We start from the raw sequence: 22,500 nt of genomic DNA, 5'->3' as shown, positions 1-22,500 counted from the left end.
TCCTCTTCAATACCTATTATTCTTTATCCTCTTACTCCCTTCCCTACTTACTCCTCATCTTCCCCTCTACCCCCCTTCTCCTTCTCCTTCTCCTTCTCCTTCTCCTTCTCCTTCTCCTTCTCCTTCTCCTTCTCCTCCTCCTCCTCCTTCTCCACTTCCTCCTCCGTCGAAACGCTCCCCCGCCCTTTCAAGGAGAGGGACTCGTGCCCTTAATTCAACTTGCTACAACCGCTTAGCAATGATGATCGCGCCTCCAAGCGCCGATCGAGAGTTGGACGACCCTGACCTACATGCCCCCCGTATCCCCACTTTCCTATACCCCCAATCTACCCCCCACCCCCCCCACCCCCTGTTCCTTTGGCTTGCTACCAGTCCGTAGTCTATTACCGCGCGTCCAGATGCGGTCGCCTGATAAGAATCATCGCTCGCATCATCTTCCCTGTTTTCATAATCCCTTCCTCCTCTTCTCTTTGATTCCTCCTTCTCCTTCTTCTCCTTCCTATCATCATCATCACCATTTTATCGCTTCATTAAGCTCACATAACTCATGCACATCTCAATTACATAGAATCATGATGGTGCAAGCAGTAATAAGAACCAAAGTAAATCAGACTAAAATATTTGCGGAGTGTGATGGCAGAACAGGAACAATAATCGCAGTAAATAAGAAATAAATACCGATGAAAGGTAAGATACTAATCCACTTGAAAAACAGCGGCAAAATCAATATTATGGAAATAGTAGTTATAACAACTCCAATAGAAATAACAATAACAACAAAAGGCAAGGGCAGTAATAATAATGTTAATAACAATTATGATATTAATGACAATAGTACTGATAATGATCATGAAAGTAATAATAGTGATAACAATAATTCTAATAATAATGTTAGTAATACTAATAATAATGCTTCTGCTGCTTGCAACCAATAATAATCGAAACAAAAATAAAATCAAACCCAGATATAGTGATGGGATGGCAGAGAGGCAGACTATGACGAGAAGTAGCTAAGAAAGTCATCAGAATCCGCTGTTCCATTGTCATCACCACAGCAAATGCCACCCTGGTCGCGCGGCCAAGCCTGCCGGGTCAGGGCGGGCGGGGGTGAGGGTGGCAGAAGTTTCACAATGCAGTCCTTTTAATCGATCTCTCGCTCTTTCTTTATCTCATTTTCCTTTTCTCTCTCTATCCTCTTTCCTAGTCACCCCCTCCAATCCCCTTCTCAATACCTCAACTGGCACTAACTGGCACCACAGCAGGTGGGCATGAGTCACACTGACCCTGGTGCCAGCCCCTCCATTTCCCCCCTCCCCCCCTCCCACCCAGTCATCCCCTCCTCCTCCCCCTTTGCTCTCAACTCCCCTGCCAACATTCCCAGGTAAAACAGTTGGGAATCAAAGCAGGGTTCATTACCTTGGCGGAACTTTACCCTACCCTTGGCCCCTTTGCCCTGTGCCCTGTGCCCTGTGCCCTCACCCCCCCCCCCTCCATCCCTCCTGATTACGGCATGCCTCCAACACCTATGTTTTCCCACACATAATTACTTTACTAAAGCCACTTTCCCTCCGCGGCTTGATACTTATTGTGCAGATGCGCCGCTCGCGAGCCTATTAGCCCCGAGCCGCGTCTCTGTCTGTCTGTCTGTCTGTCTGTCTCTCTGTCTGTCTGCATATCCAGCTGTCGAACGGCTGTCGCTATGGCTATCTAGCTGTCGGACTGACTGAATGACAGTGCCTGTCTGCCTGCCTCTCTGAGAAAAGAAGATAAGAGGCGAGAGGAGAGAGGATATTTAATAGGATGGAAATAGGAGTGTAGGAATTAGAGGGAAAAGGAGAAAGGATAGGACAGAGAAGAAAAACGTCAAAAAAGCAGTAACAGAATCGCTATGAAAAGCAGACAAACAGACACAGAGAAAGACAGAGGACTCTAGAACCTCCCGAAAAACATCCCACGGAATAAGGCTCCCTGGGCAGAGGATGAGTAGAGGGGGAAGAGAGTGAGGAGAAGGGGATGAAAGTGAGGGAAGGGGGAGGAAGAATACGGATAATCATCCATCTCTCTCTCTCCCTCTACCTCTCCCTGCTTCTCCCCTTCCCCCTCCCTCTCATCCGCCCTAACACCTGTCATACTCAGTGACAGAGCGAAACACAAGTAAAACATGTTTCTCTCTCATTCAATCATTCTCAGTCACGGTTCCCCTAAGCGCCTCTTTTGTCTCCTCGACTGACAAAAAGAAGAGAAGATGAAAGAAAAAGTGAATAGAGATCATGGTGGGGTTGGAGGGAGGTAGGAGGGGGGGGGGGGCAAATCCATCTGTCGCAACAATACAGAAAAGTAAAGACAAAACTAATGGTAAGGCAAAACTAATGGTAAGTAACATACGGATAAAACATAATAACAGTAATGATAACGATGACATTAGCAACACCAACAATACCAAGCCAAATAAACATAAAAATAATGATGATGATGATACAGTGATATCAATAATCATAATATTACTGACAACACCAGCAAAGACAGCAATTGCAATAATGGTCACAAGAATGAATCAATAACATATACACGAGCCCTCCCTGCATACAGATGGGAAACAGACAGCTTGTAAACAGCCTCAAACCGCCATCCCGACCTCGCCTCCGTCTTCTCTCTCTCCCAGGTTAGTCTTAGCCCTGATACTGACCGTGAACTGCTGGTAATAGAGAGTGCCACCGCCCTCACTCGTGGCACTGTGGCGAGGTTAACACCTGTCCATTCTGGCACATGCGTAAACAGATGGACAATCATTTTGGGTAGAGGGATGACTGATTCTAAAGATATGGCAATCAAGTAGTAACGATAAAGAAATGAAAGGCATAACCAATGTAATCAAAGTAGCGATGATTATAAAATGATTGGCTGAATGAGAACTCGACGACGAACATAACACACGGAATTTTAGAATATTTACAATGTCCCCCAAGGGACGAAAAGCATTTTGGGCCGTCAGCACAGGTATTGGTGACTCACCAGGAGCACAGGTGAGCGTCACGTAGAAGAAAAAAAAATCCAGAGACGCGCTAGAAGTTCTTTTTTAAAGTTCAAGGTTCTAAGTTCAAGACCGAACATTTCCCCCCACCATCCGTCTGGTGTGTGCGAAAATATATGCAAAACTATACACACACTTGCAGATAACTATACACAAGAAAAGGAATGGATTGTATGTGTATATATACGGCTCTTTAATCAACGGAAGACGACTCCAATATCAATATATAAACAGATAAAATGATGTCATGCCATTACAAAAAAAAGAAAGCATAAAAAATAATAACCTTGTTTACCTCTTATATTTCATTTTGCTTATCTGACCAGACATAAAATCTACTGTACGTGTGGCGTCTCCAGGCGAGCTGTGTTGACCCTCGTGACCCAAAACCGTCGCTTCTTACTCTCTCTATATGCATTGTCTTACGCGTTCTTCTTCGCCTTTCTTCGCCTCTATTATCTCCTCTATGGCCAGTCGTCACGGCGCTGTCGGAACCCTTTCTTCCACGTACTCTCTCGCCTTCTCTTTTCTTTTTCTTTCGTGTGTGTGTGTGTGTGTGTGTGTGTGTGTGTGTGTGTGTGTGTGTGTGTGTGTGTGTGTGTGTGCGTGTGCGTGTGCGTGTGCGTGTGCGTGTGCGTGTGCGTGTGCGTGTGCGTGTGCGTGTGCGTGTGCGTGTGCGTGTGCGTGTGCGTGTGCGTGTGCGTGAGCGTGTGCGTGTGCGTGTGCGTGTGAGCACGCGCGCATATGTAACTCTGTTTAGTACGAGCTGCAGGAGTGAAGTGAAAGCTTACAACATAAGCCACTTTACATGTCATAGTTCATGACACAGAGCCATGCGTAAAGCACTTAGCTTAAAGTGCAAGAATGACTTCCAGCTGAAACCTTAGCTGGGACTAAACGAAGTTTCATTTAGTTTCCTTGACATGTCCTTTTATGACAGGCTATGCAAAGTGTCGCGTATATGACACGCTTTTCCTCTTACATCTGATGGCAATTACGATACCGGCGTGGTCACACTGCCGAGATGACATGGCTGATAACACAGGTACGAATGTGTTCGGACCTGCTCATGCACGCTCGGTCCGTGTCTGTGTCTCTGTTTGTGTCTCTGTCTCCATCATCCGCTGACTCACTCTCCCATCCCCCTTATTTCTTTCCCACCTTCTGTTTACGTGTGTGTGACTGTGCGAGTCTCCCCCGCCGGTCTCGACGTTCCCGCAGCCAGCCTGCTCTTACCTGCCCTTGAGCAATTTCGAAAATTCGTATCGAATGTAGGTCGTGGCGACACCAAGAAAAAGGGGGGAGGGGGAAGGAGGCAGACGGGGGGAGGGAGGGGGAGGACAGAGGGAAGGGACAACATATGGCGCCCGTCCCTGGCCCTCCCCCGGCCCTCCCCCTGGGGTCTTCCCATCCACGGCGCAAATGAGTGTCATACTTGTGTGCCAGCCAAGCGACGCTCACGTTGGCACTCCAGTTCTGTCCACTATATACTGCTGCGACATAAAGCACTCTGTCACCTGTTGTGGTCCATTATCTTCTGCATGCCCCACACACTCATGGCCACATGCAGGCAAAAAAAAAAACACTGACACGCGCAAATACATATATATAAATAGACATGCAAGCAAAAAAAATAAAAAAAAATGTAGAAAGAATAATCCAACAATGCAACTATCGCATAATCAATAGACTATACAAGATGGTCCGTTTTCTACCGTAATTCAATCGCAATACCACAGCCACCTGCATGCACAGGCTCTTCCCCTTTTCATCCTCTTCATCCTCAAGCTTCCCTCTGCGAACGACCGAAGTCACTCATCCGAAAAATGTTGAAACAGCAACAGCAACAGCAACAGCATCATCATCAACAACAACAACAACAGCGACCACACCACCACAAAATGAACCAAAATCATCACAATAAAATGGAGAAAATAATACATTACGATAATGACCATGGCCTGAATAATAACATTCATATCAGTTGCAACGCTGTGCTAAACATAAAGTGGCCAAAATACGAAAATAATCAGATTCCTAATCCCTGATTGCCCGGCCACTCTGGCACGTGAACAAGGTGGCTATGACGTCACGCGCGGATGGCACACAAAACGGTTTAAAAGCAGACAAAAGGGCGGAACGCGCGTCTCCACTGAATACAGCATTATGGTGTATGTCTGTGAGCATGAGGGGGAGAGGAGGGGAGGAGAGGGGAGGAGAAAGGAGGGGAGGAGAGGGGAGGAGAAAGGAGGGGAGGAGAGGGGAGGAGAAAGGAGGGGAGGGGAGGGGAGGGGAGGGGAAGGAGGGGAGGGGAGGGGGGGGGGGAGAGGAGAGGAGAGGAGAGGAGAGGAGAGGAGAGGAGAGGAGAGGAGAGGAGAGGAGAGGAGAGGAGAGGAGAGGAGAGGGGAGGGGAGGAGAGAGGAGAGAAAAGAGGAAAGGAAAGGAAAGGGGAGGAGAGGGGAGAGGAGGGGAGAGGAGAGGAGAGGAGAGGAGAGGGGAGAAGCGAAGAGATGAGAGGAGGGATAAAAGAAGCGAGAGAGAAACACCCGGCCACTTCCAGAGCGTCGGGTGGCCGATGATGCGTCCCAGACCGCCCATGTTCTCCCCGCCCGGCTGCCGTTCACTGCAGGATTTCCATGCAGGCGAGTAGCCTCTGCCTCCCTCGCTCTCCTCTTCCATGCCTGCCGTATTCTCTCTTTCTCTTTCATCCTTTTCCTCCTTCGTCCTTTTGTCTTCAATCTTTTCCTGTTTCATCGTTCTTCCTCTTTTCTCTCTCCTTTCATATTTTCCTCCCCCTCCCCTTCCTCCTCCTCCTCTAAAAGTCACCATGAGCTCGCCAATGAAAAGGCCAAAGCGTCAGGGGTGTCTGATGAAATGAAAATTTTACCGTCATTCCCCACCATCACCTCCCCCTTCCCTCCCCTCCCCTCCCTTCTCCTCCCTAGAACCCTACCCTAAACTTCTGCCTAAACCCACTTCTACCTCCATCGCCCCTCCATCCCCATACCCTCCCTTCCCTTCCCCGCCCCCTCCCCCTCACACCTGCACCGGCGGCCGTGACCTAATAGTACACCTGTTCTCCTCGCCTGTCTCTATGGGCCTGCCAGGGGACCAACAGCTGGTCTTTTGAGTCCTTGCTGCATCTTGCTTGGGACTGATCAGGAGGAACACATAAAATACAAATGGATATAGAGACAGATGAACTGGGAGGGAAGGAGGGAGGGAGGGAGATAGCAGCACAAGCAGAGAAATTAAGAGAAAGGCAGATAGCAAAGTCAGAGACAATGAGAGAGAGTAGAGTGAGAGATAATGAGGCTGGGAAAAGACCAGGAAAACCAGGGAAAAGAAAGGGGAAAAAAATCAATAACTGTAAAGAAAAAAAGAGGGCGAGGGGGAGGGAGGAAGAGGGAGGAAAGCGACGGACGAGAGAGGCGAGAAAAAGCTTTAGAAACCCGGGCGGCGAGGTGAGGTCAGGCCAGATCGTGACCCTGACAGACACCTGCACCGCACTAACCTCCTGCGCACCGCCCTCACGCCCAACATCCCGCTCACTGCACTCCCTTCCCACGCCCATGAGGTGGGGGCATCGGGCCTATGCGGTCGTGCGCCCCTCACAAGCAGGAAACAGCGTGAACAGGTTGCAGATGGGAAATTACATGCCAACATGCTAAGAGAAGGTCAAGTCGCCCCTCCCTCCCTACCTGCCCTGCCCTGCCCTCCTCCTCCCTCCCCTCCCCCCTCCCCATTCGCATAAGTTGGTACTACCTGCACGCCGACCGAGCCTCCCCGGACCCTGCTCCCACCCCACCCCACCCCACCCCCGCCTTCCGCTCTCTTCCACTCTTGCCGTCTCTACTCTTCTTCCTCCCGGACCCCTTTCCCCCAATCCGCCTCTTTCCATACAGAAAGTTGCTGGGAAGGGGGTGAGAGAGTGAGTGAGGGAGGAAGGGAGTGAGGGGTGAGGAAAGGAAGATAGAAGGGAGTGAGGGAGTGGGGCAGTGGAGGGAAGAAGGGAGAATATGAAACCAAGAAGAAAGTGGGCACAAGAGAGAGAGACTTAGAGAATGGGGAGAGGAATAAAGAGAGGCAAACGAGATAGAATGAACAAGAGACAATGAAAAGAGAGATAATGAAACCAAACCCCTTCCCATCCACCCACCCACCCACCTTCACCCCCCTCCCACCCCCGAGAAGTCGACGATCCTCTCATGTTTGTTGCATCACCTAAATGACTCGACATTTTTTTCCCATTCGTCGCTGTTTCTTTTCTTCTTTTTGTATTTAATCTCCCTCTCTCTCTCTCTCTCTCTCTCTCTCTCTCTCTCTCTCTCTCTCTCTCTCTCTCTCTCTCTCTCTCTCTCTCTCTCTCTCTCTCTCTCTCTCTTTACGTGTCAATGTCCAAGGAGGCGATGGAGTTAAAGGCGAAAATCTATGAGTGAGAGAGAGACAGAGAGAGAGAGGGGGGAAGGCGACGGAGGAAAGAGGAAGCGAGAGAGAGAGAGAGAGAGAGAGAGAGAGAGAGAGAGAGAGAGAGAGAGAGAGAGAGAGAGAGAGAGAGAGAGAGAGAGAGAGAGAGAGAGAGAGAGAGATTGAAATATATCAGTGTTTCTGGTAGCGCTTGAGGTCACAGGCCAGGCGACCTGAACGAGCACATTTCACTCACACGAGGTTGCGACACAGAGAGCCTTCGATGTGGCACCGAGAATTTCTGATGTGACACCAAAATTCTAATCTGATACTGAGCGCCACATTCGCTCTCTTTCGCAACGTTTACGGTGCTCGAGTCGGAACAAGAACTGAGGGACAGAAAGATAGAAATACGGTCTGATATGGAGAAAAAAAAAATGTAACCCGTTTCGTGATATTTGACACGAGAACTCAAGTCAATTATGTTTCTCCATTTGGGTGTTTTTTTCAGTTGCTATATTTCTCTCTCTCATATATGTATTATATGAGTGTGTGTGTGTGTGTGTGTGTGTGTGTGTGTGTGTGTGTGTGTGTGTGTGTGTGTGTGTGTGTGTGTGTGTGTGTGTGTGTGTGTGTGTGTGTGTGTGTGCGTGCGTGCGTGCGTGCGTGTGCGTGTATGTATATATATATATATATATATATATATATATGTATGTATGTATGTATATATATATATATATATATATATATTATATATATGTATGTATATATATAATGTATGTATGTATATATATATATATATATATTATATATATATATATATTATATATATATATTATATATATATTATATATATATATATATATATATATATATATATATGTATGTATATATATATTCATATATATATATTTATATATATATATACATATATATATTGTAAAGGATTTGGATAGAATGAACATGTAATTTCTTTATATTAATATGATTCGCTGAATTGTAATGCCTTAACAAAAACGTATCTCCCTTGGTTCTGCGCATGCGCGGTGGTATACTACTTGTACCCTCCTTCTGGAGTAGGTAGTCCACTTTGCCATAACTCTTACTTGAATGAATACTGGGTACACCTGCTCGTGAGTTTTTGAATATTTTTATACATTTACATAAATATCTATTGTGTGAATCAGCGGGGGTAATATGAAATAGCAATCTATTTATTTTAGATTATTTTGCATTGCAGCCTTTTTGTTCAATTGATTAAATGGATATCTGCCGGCCGGAAGTGCTGTGAACTGACCCGAGCCAGTTTTCAGGTTGAATTATACCTGTTGACAATTGAAACAGCCGTTCCTCAGGAATGCAAGAACGTCCACCAAGTCCTGGAACGTATTCCATGTATACATATCTATGATTATAGATATATATATATATTTGTTATTCTTTATTTATGCACAATATATGCTATATGTGTTAAGATAGAATTTAATTTATCCTTATGATTCATGTGACTGAAGGGTGACCCCTCCGATTCTTATAAAACGAAACAAAAAGAAAGACGAACCATGTACATATATATTCATATATACATATACACATAATTACACAAATGGATACTTAAATAAACAAATCCATTACATACACATATTTGTATATCCCATCTGCCATCCTCTCTCTCAGCTGGGCGAGCGTGCTCTGCCAGCGCGAGGAAAGGCCTCGCCGCACGTCATGCCCTCCTCCTCTCACTCACAATATCTCTTTTATACTTCTTTCTCACTCATCTCTTCTTCTTCTTCTTCGTCTTCTTTGTCTTCCCCTCGTGTTATTCTAATTCTCCCCTATTCCCTCCTTTATCCACCTCCCCTTTCACATTATCCCTACCTCCACCTCTTCTTCCACCTTCGTCCAATCCGTCTTCCACATCCTCCTGTTCTTCTCTCACCTCCACCGCCACACGTAACCCGACCCATGTCCCACTTCCACCTCCCATTTTCTTCTCTTGTTTATCAATTATCACCACCAACACCACCATCACTATCATCACAACCGTCACTACCACCATAATTCCCATCCCTACTTCCCTCACCACTCCATGGATGGATGGATGGATGGATGCGTTGGTGAATGTGTAGATGGATAGGTGGTGATGTTGAGTGATGGATGAATTGAAGGATGGGCGGATGGACGAAAGGCTAGAAGGATGAAAGGAAGAATAGAGAATTAAGAAAAATGGCTGAATGGAAAACATGGAAACGATGATCTGACAGATAGATAAATGGTCAGACTGACAGACTAACGAATGGAATGTTACCTGAATTGACGACAGACGAAAAAAAGGGATAGATAGACAGACAGATAGCTGTCATGTAATAGCCTCGATAGATTAAAGAAAAAAAAGTAAAAAAAAATACACAAATAAAAAAGGAAAACAAAAGCTGCAATCATCCCCCCCCCCCCCCCAAAAAAAAAAAAAAGGCTCACAATCGCTTTACTGGACCTCATCCTCTACTCACAAGCGGCCTCACTCATCACGACATGCCGTCTTGACAGCGTCCCCTCTCGTCCGACGCAACATACCTGAGGGAGAAGACAATGCCATGATTAGGATAAGGTACGAGAGCGTCCAGCAGATAAAGGGTTGTGGCGGAATACTTTTTGTTGTATTTTTGTTGGTATTGGAGCATTAACAACAGTTGGTAATGTTGATAGTAATGACAGCAATCATACTAATTGGGGTAACAAAAGGGATAATATAAGTAATATAGTATGGGTAATGATAAGGATAATGATGATGACAATACTTTAATGTGCCAATCACAACAATAGTAACAATGACAAAAAACATCAAAAAGAACATTAATAACACTAATAATAATAATTACAATAACACCTATAATAATAATAACAATGACAATAATAATAATCATTGTAATAACAATAATAATGGCAACAACAATAATAATAATAACAACAATAATAACAATAACAACAGTAATAACAATAGCATCACCATCATCGCTAACAACTACACTGATGATGATAATAATCATAATAATAAGACAAATTAATAAAAATAACAACAACAATAACAATACTACAATCACAATACTACTAATACTACTATTCCAATCACTACACCTAACAAAACAATGATGAGATATATAGTAACAATAACGACAGGAAAAAAAATGACATGCTAAAGAACAAGAGCATCAAAGAACACCATGGAACTGCAGCCGCCCAGCATCCGGCAACGAGAAGACCGGAATTTAAAGCAGGCATTTCCGAAGGGAAGGGAAAGCGGGTGGCGTCGGTGGAGGATAAGGTTGGTGATAAGAATGGTGATAAGGATGGTGAATGGTGATAAGAATGGTGAATGGTGATAAGGATGGTGAATGGTGATAAGAATGGTGATAAGGATGGTGAATGGTGATAAGAATGGTGAGCATGTAAATAATGATAAGAAAATAAAGATGATAATATGTAATGAAGAGGTAGAAAAAGATGTTAAAGGATAAGGAGAGGGAGAGAGACAGAAAGATAAAGAGAGAGAGAGAGGGGGGGGCGAGGGGGGGGAGGGGGGGGGAGGAGAGAGGAGAGAGAGATAAAAAATAAATATAAAAATAAAAAATATATATATATATATATATATATATATATATATATATAGAGAGAGAGAGAGAGAGAGAGAGAGAGAGAGAGAGAGAGAGAGAGAGAGAGAGAGAGAGAGAGAGAGAACCTAAATTGAGAGGTATGCCGTATCTTATTTCTCGGCATATCAGGTGTCAATGACAAAGCCAGTGCCACTGAAAGGATGCAAACCAGAGGCTGCAAATGCATTATGCAAAAGCAAGATCGGATGGAGGTGAGCATAAGTGCAGAACATAACCCGAGATGTCAAATCAGGGAATATAAGAATAAATGCATTTTAATATATTGATATAAACCTCGACTAATATATGAGTTTTCTTTCATCCACGCCCGCAATCAATCACACACACAAACAGACACAAACACAAACAGACACGCGAACACACAGTTTTAAAAATTGCCCCATACAAAAAAAAAAAAAAAATCTACCACTTCTACCATTAGACCAATCAACCACTCTATCCACCATCTACCGTCCTCGCTCCCTTGACAAGTTAACAAAACACCCTTCTACCCCCTCACCCCCACCCGCTTCACTACCCCCCATTCATCCCCTATCCTCCCCTCCCCATCCCCCACCCCCTCTAGGCTCTGTGCGACACTGAACGTTCTTTCAAATACTTCCGCTTCTTGTGTTTTTGTTTTTGTTTTTCTTCAAGAGGAGGGTGAAGGGATGGGTGGGGGTGGGGGTGGGGGACGTGACCTTGAGGTTGGGGGAACCACATTCTCTGTCGGATTTACCCTAACGAAAGTCGGCAGTGAAGGAAGGAGGAAGAAGTAGTAGAAAAAAAATGGGTGAGCCAGAGAAAGGTTAAAAGGGAGAGACGGGAAAGAGAGAAGGGGGGGGGGGGGATGAGAGAGAAGAGGAGACACGAGACAGAGGCAGAGCAAAACACAAGAATTTATTTTCAGATAAGATGAACAAAAGGCCAGAAGGTCCTTGTCTTTGAATTAAGTAAATGTTTTTTTTTTTAATGTCCGGGAGCTCTCAAACGGCAATGAAGCGACCCAAAACAGTTGATAATAAATGAAAGTTTGCGAGATACATCCACGAAGACCAAGATCTTTTCGCGGCGGCTGTTTAGAGAGAACCAAAATATTCCAACCAAGCCGTGTCACTCTTTGGGGGATGAGCTAGTTGTGATTCATATAAGAGAAGGAAAGAAAATCAAAATACTGAAGATAATGATGAAGAAGAGACCGCTAATGCTATTAACTAAGAAGTAGATAGATAAGAAGGAAATGGCTATACATAACCTCGGCGAACATACAAGAATCCAAGGAATCCAACGAGCAAAAACTGAACAAGGAATCCCCATATGACAAAGATTAATGTGCGTGCGCAGCTGGCACCAAGGCCGGACCCGAGTCGCCCTCCAGTGCAGTCACTTAGCACAAGGCTACACGTCAGAAGGGCTCAAGACCAGGCCTATGTCATGGCCTGTCTCCCCTCGACCTTCTTGCTTCTCTCTCATTTCTCCTCACTCGCTCTTCTCTTTTCCATCATTCCCGAATTCCAAGTTGCGCGTCTCCGTCCTCCGCCCAAGGCCCCAAGCACGCTGTGTCAGCACCTGAATATGCAATAACGCCCCCCATCCCTTTCTTCCTCTCCCTCTCCCTCTCCTTCCTCTCCTACTCCACCTCTTGCTCCTCCTCCTTTGCCCGGTCCCCTCCCTGGCCCTTCCTGCTCCCTCCCACCCACCCCCAAGAGCGGGGCAGTGAGGCTGTGTGACTGCGACCTTGGCACAAGTAGCGGCACTTGTGTGTCCAGTGTGAAACCTATGATGCGACCAGACAGTTGAGTCATCTTGCCGATCGCCAGGATGATTATAATAATAATCATCATAATTACTACTAGTAGTATTACTGCTATCATTCCCATTATCATTGTAATCATTATCATAACAATAATCATATATCATTATCATTGCCATTATTATTATTATTACAATTATCATTCTCCTTCCCTGCCCCTCTCATCGTCTCTCTTAAAATAACTATGCCCTATACAAACCCTTAACCTCTTCCTTTTCAACCTTCTCCTTGGTTTTCCCTCCTGTCTCTCATCCACTGCCTTTCATGTTGCACCCTCCCCTTTTATCCTTGTTTGTTTTGGCCTCTCTCCCTCACTCCCTCTCTCTCTCTCTCTCTCTCTGGAAGTCCCGGCGCACGACATCACTCTTATTTCTTCCCCTTCTGAGCTGTCTCTCACCCATTCTTTTTCCTCTTCACCGTGTTGGCGTCGGTCTCTTCTTGCAACAATTGTTCGTCTATATGAACATGGACAAAACAATGATAAAAACTGTAACCAACTAATAATGGCAATATCAATAAGCTAGACCAACAACCAACCAGGGTTGGAAGCATCAGTGCCCTGGATGGAGGGTGTGGGGTCGACCCTGCCCGACGGTGCCAGTGCCACGCCAAGACAAGACGATAATGCCACTCATCTCTCTGCTTTGTTCACTAATTATTCCCTCGCCCCGCCATCGCCACTGGCCTTGCACTGGCGCGGCCTTGACAGACGCTGAAGATGGAGTTGTTGTTCTCGTTCTTCGCGTCCTCCTTCCCCTTCTCTTCCTCCGCCTCCTCGTTCTTGTTTTTCCTTCCCATTTTTCTCCTCCTCCTCCTCCTCCTCTTGCATACAGCCCATATGACGCGTTCCAAACATTTTGACGTTTGGAGGAAGGGCAAAGACAAAATTTATTTCTATAAATAAAACTACTAAACTCCTCTAAAAAATGCCTTTAGATATTCAGTTACAACTAAAGAAAAAATGTCTATATGGAATCTAATTATAAATAATCCTACAGCGGGCGAACGGACACATGCAAATGACATACAACCCTACATGAGACAAACAAAAACAAATGACGGACGCACAAACCTCTACCCTGAGTGATGACGCCACACAACGAACACATCTCTCTCCCTCTCCCTCTCCCCTCCATCCCTCTTCATGTCTGCGTCATGAATACGAAATGAGAAGATAATGAGCATTTCATGAAAAAGATGACGAAGGGAAGGGAAGGGAAGAAAAGGGGGAGAGAAGTAGAAACATGATGTAACTCCGCGCACCGTCCCCTCTCCCTGCTTGGCCTTTCTGGCGGCCCCTCACTCGCAGAACGCCTCGCTCTTCGGCAGGGTGAGTTGTGGTGGTAGGGAGGGGGGGGGACGGTGGTGATGGTAGGGCTGATGACCAACATCGTAATGTAATGGTAATGATGACAATGAGAGGAGTAATAATAATAATAATAATAATAATAATAATAATAATAATAATAATAACAACAAAAATAAAAATGATAATAATATTTACAAGAACAACCATAATAATAGAGAGAGAAAAAAAAATCTGATTATAAACTATCATTCCAAATATCACTAATACTCGTAACATTATCATTAGCATAAGTAGTTTTAACAATAATGACAACTCTTCCGTCGATAATACCGAAAACAAACATCCAATATGAGAATAACGATAAATACAACACAAATAATCATCATGATAATAACTGAGATGACGGAGACAACAAAAACCCTAATGAAGACGACAAACGAATAATATATAATAAAAAAATAACCACCCACTCCGGAACCGGAGAAGCAAAGAAGAATGAACCGAAAAGGATCACAACCATCGCAAGGGTGACCCATCCAGTGAAAAGCACCCCGGGACAAGGTCTCTTGAGCAAGCAATGGCGGCCGCTGTCCTCTGTCTCTGTCTCTGTCTCTGTCTCTCTCTGTCTGTCTGTCTGTCTGTCTGTCTCTCTCTCTCTCACCCACCCCCCCGGGAAACATCGACTCCTCGGCTAAAAAAAAAAAAAAAAAAAAAAAAGAAATCGGCTGGGAAAAGGGGGAAGAGAAAAGGAAAGTGGAGTGAGCACGGGCATGTAGGTGGAGGAGGGTTTGTGTGTGTGAGGGGGTGAGAGGGTGAGAGAGAGAGAGAGAGAGAGAGAGAGAGAGAGAGAGAGAGAGAGAGAGAGAGAGAGAGAGAGAGAGAGAGAGAGAGAGAGAGAGAGAGAGAGAGAGAGATAAAGAGGGAGGGATAAAGGAAGAGATAGATAGATAGATAGATAGATAGATAGATAGATAGATAGATAGAGAGCGAGAGTAAAAGAGGAAGGAAGGAAGGAGGCAATACAGCGGTAGAGGGAGGCAGGGGGAGAGACACCTTCTGACCTTTAGATTGTCGACGAACGGAGGTAAACTCTGCAGATTTTAGAGACCGGGAGAAATTCTTTACTACCCTCTCTGATTCTCTCTCTCTCTCTCTCTCTCTCTCTCTCTCTCTCTCTCTCTCTCTCTCTCTCTCTCTCTCTCTCTCTCTCTCTCTCTCTCTCTTTCTCTCTCTGTAACTTGTGGGGCTGGGGCCGGGACTGAGAGGAGGAGGGGGGGGGGAAGCAAAGGAGCCAAGGGGATGCCCGCGAAGGCATTCCGGGGCACATCGTCTGCGCCTTCTTCAACGTCATCTATTCCGCCGCGAACTCAGTGTCCATCCTCCCCTTATCCATCCTCCTCTTATTATTAGTTTCCCCTTTCTCGTTTTCATTTGATTCTCCCTATTTAGGATTTCCCCTCTCTCTTCCACTCCTGCTTTCGCTCTCACTGTCTCTCTTTCTTTCTTGTTCCTTCCTCTCTCCTTCCTTCCCCTCCTTTATTCCTCTCTCCATTCTTCTCTTCTCCATTCTACCTTTATCTTTCTCTCCTTTTCACTTTCTTCCTCCCTCCATCTCTCTCCTTTCGCTCCCGCTCCTTTTTCTACATCTCGCCCTCCCTCTCTCCTTCCTTCCTTCCTTCTCCTCTTGTTCTGCTCTTTTTATTCCTTTCGCTCCCTCTCTCCCCCTTGTGTTAATCCATTATTTACTCGTTCCTTTGTCTGTGAGATCGAGTGCGTCGTTATTTTTACCCAAGGTCGCGTTTAGAGGGAAACAGACAAGCAGACAGACATGAGGGAGAGAGAGGGAGAGAGAGGGAGAGAGAGAAGGAGAGAGGTGGAGAGAGAGAGAGAGAGAGAGAGAGAGAGAGAGAGAGAGAGAGAGAGAGAGAGAGAGAGAGAGAGAGAGAGAGAGAGAGAGAGAGAGAGAGAGAGAGAGAGAGAGAGAAGGGGGGGCTGGGAGAAGATGGAAGGGGAAAAGGGAAAGACGAAGTACAGTAGTGAGTGAAAAGGTGAAAGGTAGAAAAGGAGAAGCAAAGTACAATAACAAGACGCGGCTCAACAAATGCAAAGGGTCAGGAGGGAGTCAAGGCCGGCCAAAAGCAGAAGGACGCTGAGTGCTCTCAGCCCGGGTCATCGGGGTCAGCTCGCATTAGACGATGTCAGCCAGTGTCAGCTGCGGAGACATGACTTTCTGGAAGATTGGACGGCATACTGTATGAGAGACCGTGAGATAATCTTCTCATAGGCTCCCCCTCCTTTCTCACTCTTTTTCCCTTTCCCTTGCTATCTCTCTCACACATATCACCAGAGAAAATCATTAAACAAACAAACAGAGAGGCAGAGACACACACAGACACAACCCCTCTTCCGCATCCAGGTTCCCTTCCTAGCCTCGCCTTTGTTGCTTCCCTGCCTCACCCCCCCCCTTCCCCCACCGACTCTCCTCCTCCAAAAACTGCATCACTCCATACCAAGTCGAGGAGAGTGTGACACTCACCTGTCACATAATAGGGGAGAAGGAGAGGGGGGCAGGGGAGAGGGTGAAGGGGGAATCCCACGAACAAAAGACACTTATTAAATAATCAACAAAACAAAACGTTTTACCTTTATTTCTAGAAGTGAGGACTGAAAAGAGTAGAGGAAGGTAAGGATGGGAGGGGGGGATAGGGGGAAGGCGGGGCTGGGACGGAGAGGAGGAGGAGGAGGAGGAGGAGCGTAGGAAAAGGATTGGAAGAGAGGAGAGGAAAGGGAAAGAGTAGAGGAGCAGGAGAGGAGAGGGTTGTAAGAGAAAGGAGCGAGAGGAGAAGAGAGGAGAAGAGAGGAGATGAGAGGGAGGGGGCTGAGAGATATGGCGGGGTGCTAGAAAAGAGGGGGCAAGGTAAAGGGGGGAGGCAGAGGATTGAGAGAAAGAGAGAGAGGAGAGAAAACGGAGAGAGAGAGAGAGAGAGAGAGAGAGAGGAGAGAGAAGACAAAAAAGAGGGAGAGAGGAGAGAGAAAAGAAGGAAAGAGAAAAGAAGAAGGAAAAGAAAGAAAGGAGAGAAAAAGTGAGAAGAGAGAGAGAGCGACAGAGATAGATCGAGAGAGAGAAAGAGTGAAAGAGAGAAAGTGAGAAAAAGAGTGAGTGAGTGAAGGAGAGAGAGAGAGAGAAAGAGAGAAGAGAGAGAGAGATGACAGAAAAGGAAAAAAAACAAGGAAGCTGACAAATAGAACGTGCAAATGAGGCAGACACGCAGGCCCTAAATCACAGGAAGGTGAAAACGGGAGAGCGCATAGCGGTGTCTAAGTTACGACCGTGAATGTGGTGGGGCCGTGGGCGTGGGCGAGGGCGTCGGGCGTGACAGGCATGGGTGGCCGTGTGACAAAAATTGGACATGTAACGGACATATACTGAGACAGTGAATGTCTGTGCACCATATACCACTATCATCATTATCCTCACCATCACTTGTTTTACGACTGTCATTGTCATTGAAACCGGCCTCATGAAAGACAGTGCGGTGCTTTGGCTCCTATCTTTAATCACTATCTCCCTTCTTCTTCTTCTTCTTCTTCTTCTTCTTGTTCTTCTTCTTCCCCTATCCTCCTCCTAGTCTTCCTGTTCCTCCTTTCTCTCCACATCTTTATCGCTATCGCTCGGTCGCACGAACGCACCCTGTTTTCGACCAAGCAACGAACAACGAACAACGAACACAGGAAGAGGAGAGCAATGGGGGCGTTGGGTGTCAGCCAAGCATCCCCCCTCCCCTCCCCACTTACCCCTACCCTAACTCCATCCCACCCCTGGCCATGACCATCCCCCACCTTACCCCCATAACCCCCCACAACCCCATCCTACCTTTCCCCTACATCACTCCTACCCCCTCCCCCCGCACGAACCATGTCTCACCCCCAACCCCCAAGGAAAAAAAAAGTGATTATCAAAAACAATGAAAATAAAACCAGAGATCTGAATTGTCATGTTACTGAACAAGCCTGGTGGCAAAGCACATGCACACGAGCGAGGGGGGAGGGGAGGAGGAGGAGGAGGAGGAGGGGGAGGAGGAGGAGGAGGAGGAGGAGGAGGAGGAGGAGGAGGAGGAGGAGAAGGAGAAGGAGGAGGAGGATGCAGTGGAGAGGTTTGTGGTGGTGGTGTTGGTCAACAAAGAGATGGAAATATAACTGGCAATAACAGCAATAACTATTATCTTCATCATCTTCAGTAATAATAATAAATATAAACACAGACAAAGGAAAACAAAAAATAATTAAAAACAAGGGAAAGGGAAAAAATCCCACACTTCCATATTTTCATTCTACTTACGGCAGCAGTCTCTCCAGCCATGACTGGGTTGGGATTTCTAAAGGAGTTTCACCCATACACGAGCACCAACACCCCCGCCCCACCCCATCCCCCACCCTACCCCCATGAACGCTTAGAAAAAATACCATGAATCACTTTCACCGCCGAGCATGACGAAAAAAATGCAACGATTTCACTCATATTACTTTTAGCTCTTGTCTCTTCCCTCTCGCATTGTATTCTGTTCTATTCTATTCTGCTCTACTCAACTCAACCCTTCTCAACCCTCAGCTCTACACTCCTCTTCCTATCTGAGAATGGGGAACCAATCGAAATAAAGAAAACCCTATCAAATTCGCGGTAGATCGAAAAATAATAAGGAAACGATAAGTAGATAATTATATCTTTAGTAATTTTATTTTTTTTAATCATTTCTCCTATTTCCCCTCCCCTTCATACTGTACTCAGGCACTCTTCCTCTCCCTCTCCCTCTCCCTCTCCCTCTCCCTCTCCCTCCCTCCCTCTCTCCCTCTCTCCCTCTCTCTCTCTCTCTCTCTCTCTCTCTCTCTCTCTCTCTCTCTCTCTCTCTCTCTCTCTCTCTCTCTCTCTCTCTCTCTCTCTCTCTCTCTCTCTCTCTCTCCACATGTTTTCCTCTGCGGCGACGGGGTGTGAGATGATGGCGTGATGACTTGGCCGCTTTGGGATGGCAGTGAGAATGTACAAAATGTGTGAAGGGTGACGCGGTACAATAACAGTGTAGTAGATACGCCTTAAATGCAGTTGAAATGCTTAATTGCGTGTGATGTGATGATTGATATCTGCAGGCGTTTGCAACACGGTCTCAAGTGTAGTCTCTTGAAGATACATAAAGCAGACGTCTTGCAATCACGTCTTAAGCCACGGAGAGGAAGGAGGAGGAGGAGGAGGAGGAAGAGAAGGAGAAAAAAATGAAGAAGAGACAAAAGGGGAAGCAGCAGCAGGGAAAGAAGAAACAGAAGGGAAAGTAATAGAAGAAGACATGCCACATGATCGGCTGTTGTTCGCGAAGCCCTAATGAAGGAGACGCCTGCTGTTGCTGACTGACCCAGCTGGTGATCCCACTGCTTGCACGTCATCACTTGCACATGGAGTCCCACGGTCTTCCTGTCCACACTCTCTCTCTCACTCAATCACTCACTCACTTACTCACTCTTCTCTTCCCTTTTCTCTTTTCCCCTCTCCTTTCCTCTCTCCTCTTCCCCTCCCTTCTCTCATTAAGGACACCAGTGTCTTGAGACGCCTGATACATTGTTGCAGTGCAGGAAGTGTGGGGTATTACAATAAACCATATGTTAATTAACAGCACTGACGCGAAAACGCTACCCATTCTCATCTAAATCTGTCTTCATATTTCTGTCTTCTCCTTCCCCACCGCCTTCTCCTTTTTTGTGTTTTTATTTTCTCATTTAAGTTTTTTTTCATACTATTTCATTTTCGTTCTCCTCCTCTATCTTCACCCACCATTTTATTCTTCTGCTTCTGCTTCCTCTTCTTCTGCTTCTGATGCTCCTCCTCCTTCTCTCTTCACTTATTCACTCTCTCCCTCCCCATTTCTTTCATCTCCACTCCCCTTCACTTTACGTCTTTTTCCTTCCTTCTGTCTATATATAGAGAAGCACTCCTCACGCCCACCCCCAGCAGCGAGGGCAAGCGTCATAAACAGTCCCCCGCCCACTCCGCCCACCGAAGCAGAGCGAGGGGAGCAGGCGAAGCGAGCGTGGTTTGTCTTCGTCAACTTCCCTATCTTCATCCTCATCCTCATCATCCTCATCCTCATCCTCACCTTCATCCTCCTTCTCCACCTCCTCCGGCCCAATCAGCCCCATCAGCATGTTCTAAATATGTGCTTTTATGCGTGTCAAGAGAGCGTGAGATTGACACATGCACGGCCATAAATGTTGATCAGGCTTGCTTCGCTCCGCAAACAAAACTTCCTTTCGAAGGGCACTCAATCAACGGAGGTGGAGGAAGGGAGAGAGAGGAAGGGGACAGGAAGAAGTGTGTTTGAGGAAAAGGAGGCAGGGGAAGAGGAGGGGAGAGGGCCGAGAAAGAGTCAAAGGGAGAAGGAGGAAAGCACGAGAAAGAGAGAGAGTGAGAAGAGGAAAGGAAAGAAGAGGGGGAGAAATAAATAAATGGGAAAGGGGAGGCAAAGGGAAAAGACGAGGAGAGCTGGCAAGAAGGAAAGGGAAGGTAAGAAGGACGGGAGAGGGGGATGAAGGCACCAAGTAAAGAATAACACTATCGCGCCGATTTAAGCACGACACACAAAACAAGTCTAATAAAACGACAAGCCTTGAATAAAACATCCCGGAGGATTTCGAAACTGTTGTCTCATCTATCTTTTAGTAACATCTTTCCGTGGATTTTCCTGCCAAGGCACCGACTGAATACCATTCAACATGCATTTGAGGAATGTCTTGCAGCTTGAAGGGTCGCTTCATAATCTAGGGTGAAAAGATGAGTTAGCGTAAATAAACATGGACAGACGGCCTCTATCGGGCTGTGCTTGTCTGTCGATCTTTTCCTTCCCCTACTTCTCTTTCTCTTTCTCTCTCTCCCACAAACGCACACACACACACGTATACGTATATGCGTGACTCCGAATCCCCTCTCCCTTCACACTTTGAACCATTCATACAGCGCAGTCATCATTAAGTCGAAATCCACCTTTCAAAAAAAAACAACAAAAAAACTTTCGAATCTACTTAATTCCTTGCATTCCTTGCACTATCGAATCCCAACCTCCATGCGCTCCGCCGAGGTGAACAAAAATAAATAATCAAGAGCATGTTTCCGAGAAGAGCGAGTCTAAGCAGCGCTGAATATTATTAATAATTGTCGTCGCCGTCGTCGGCCTCCTTTTCCTCTGCTGAAGCTAGCGGCGGTAGGCCCAAGGATTATCACCTCTACGACCTTGGGCCATAGAGGCTACTTTCTCCGCGTAGTAAAGTAAGCAAGCTTTTATGATGTTGCTGTTGTTTTTTTTCCATCGTTTAACCTTAAAATTCAGGCGAAGGTCTGGTGTCTTGTTTGGGGACAGCTATGAAATTCAGCGGAGAAGGAATGCGCAAACGAGCAAACGAGCAGACGAGCAAGCAAGCAAAGGTCACACGTGCCAATAAAAAAGAGGGAGAAAAGAAAAATGAAAAAATACCCCCCTCATCCCCACCTCCAACCCCACCCGAAACAGCTGCCAGATCTCGCCAGACGCACGTGGCAAGGTCAAGCTGACGACGTTTCACATAGAAGCGCTGGTTTAACTTGCGATTATGAGCGCGTTTCTCTTTCTTTCGTTCTCCTCCGACTCGACTTTCTTTTTCTCAGTTGTTATCAACTAATCATTAATCATCATTAGTATAATTTTTATTACTATCATTATTATTGTTATCATTATGATCATCATCGTAACTATTATTACTATTATTATTATCATTACTAATATTATTGTTATTGCCATTAATGTTATTCTTCTACAACTTGTTTTCTATAATTTTCCATTCTTAATCTGTTCCCCTGAATTTTGTTTATGAATGTATGAGGGAGGGAGAGATAGATAGAGAGAGAGAGAAAGAGAGAGAGAGTACCAGCGGGTTGTGCTGACTGCGAACTCAATTGACAATTGATCGCCTCTCGTTGACAACTGAGCGCGTCTTATTTACGATCAATTTCGCTATCGATGCCCACCAAGAACGGCCAGTTGCCATGGTGACCTATTTGAATCGTGTAAATAACACTGCACCCATTCAAATTAAATCTCATACGGAAGGGGTAAGGGGGGGGGGGGTACAATTCACCTGATAATGAGACAACGAAATTAAATACCCAACTCGCAACGACTCGGACACAAATCTCATGTCTGGCGACGATAATGGCAACAATACTAAGAATTAAAACAATAAATAACTCTAACTTCAAGAATAGCAAAATAGGAAG

The 22,500-nt window shown here is 45.8% G+C and overlaps 1 protein-coding gene and 1 long non-coding RNA gene across 3 annotated transcripts in view; both read right to left on the bottom strand.

The window, feature by feature from the left end:
* LOC122259998 (protein fem-1 homolog C) overlaps positions 1-22,500 on the bottom strand; it is a 145,811-nt gene that overhangs the window by 22,098 nt on the left and 101,213 nt on the right. The gene's annotated exons all lie outside the window — the stretch shown is intronic.
* LOC147471466 (uncharacterized) overlaps positions 9,943-22,500 on the bottom strand; it is an 82,581-nt gene continuing 70,023 nt past the window's right edge. Inside the window, exon 5 of the long non-coding RNA XR_015191213.1 lies at positions 9,943-10,012. This is a non-coding gene — a long non-coding RNA (uncharacterized LOC147471466). The remainder of the gene's footprint in view (positions 10,013-22,500) is intronic.

Source organism: Penaeus japonicus, unplaced genomic scaffold (assembly GCF_977035675.1).
Source record: "Penaeus japonicus unplaced genomic scaffold, GWHDUDI00000001_assembly GWHDUDI00000008, whole genome shotgun sequence".
In the NCBI taxonomy this organism is placed as follows: Eukaryota; Metazoa; Arthropoda; class Malacostraca; order Decapoda; family Penaeidae; genus Penaeus; species Penaeus japonicus.
Note: the sequence above shows the minus strand (reverse complement) of the source record. Positions and strands in the feature narration are given on the sequence as shown.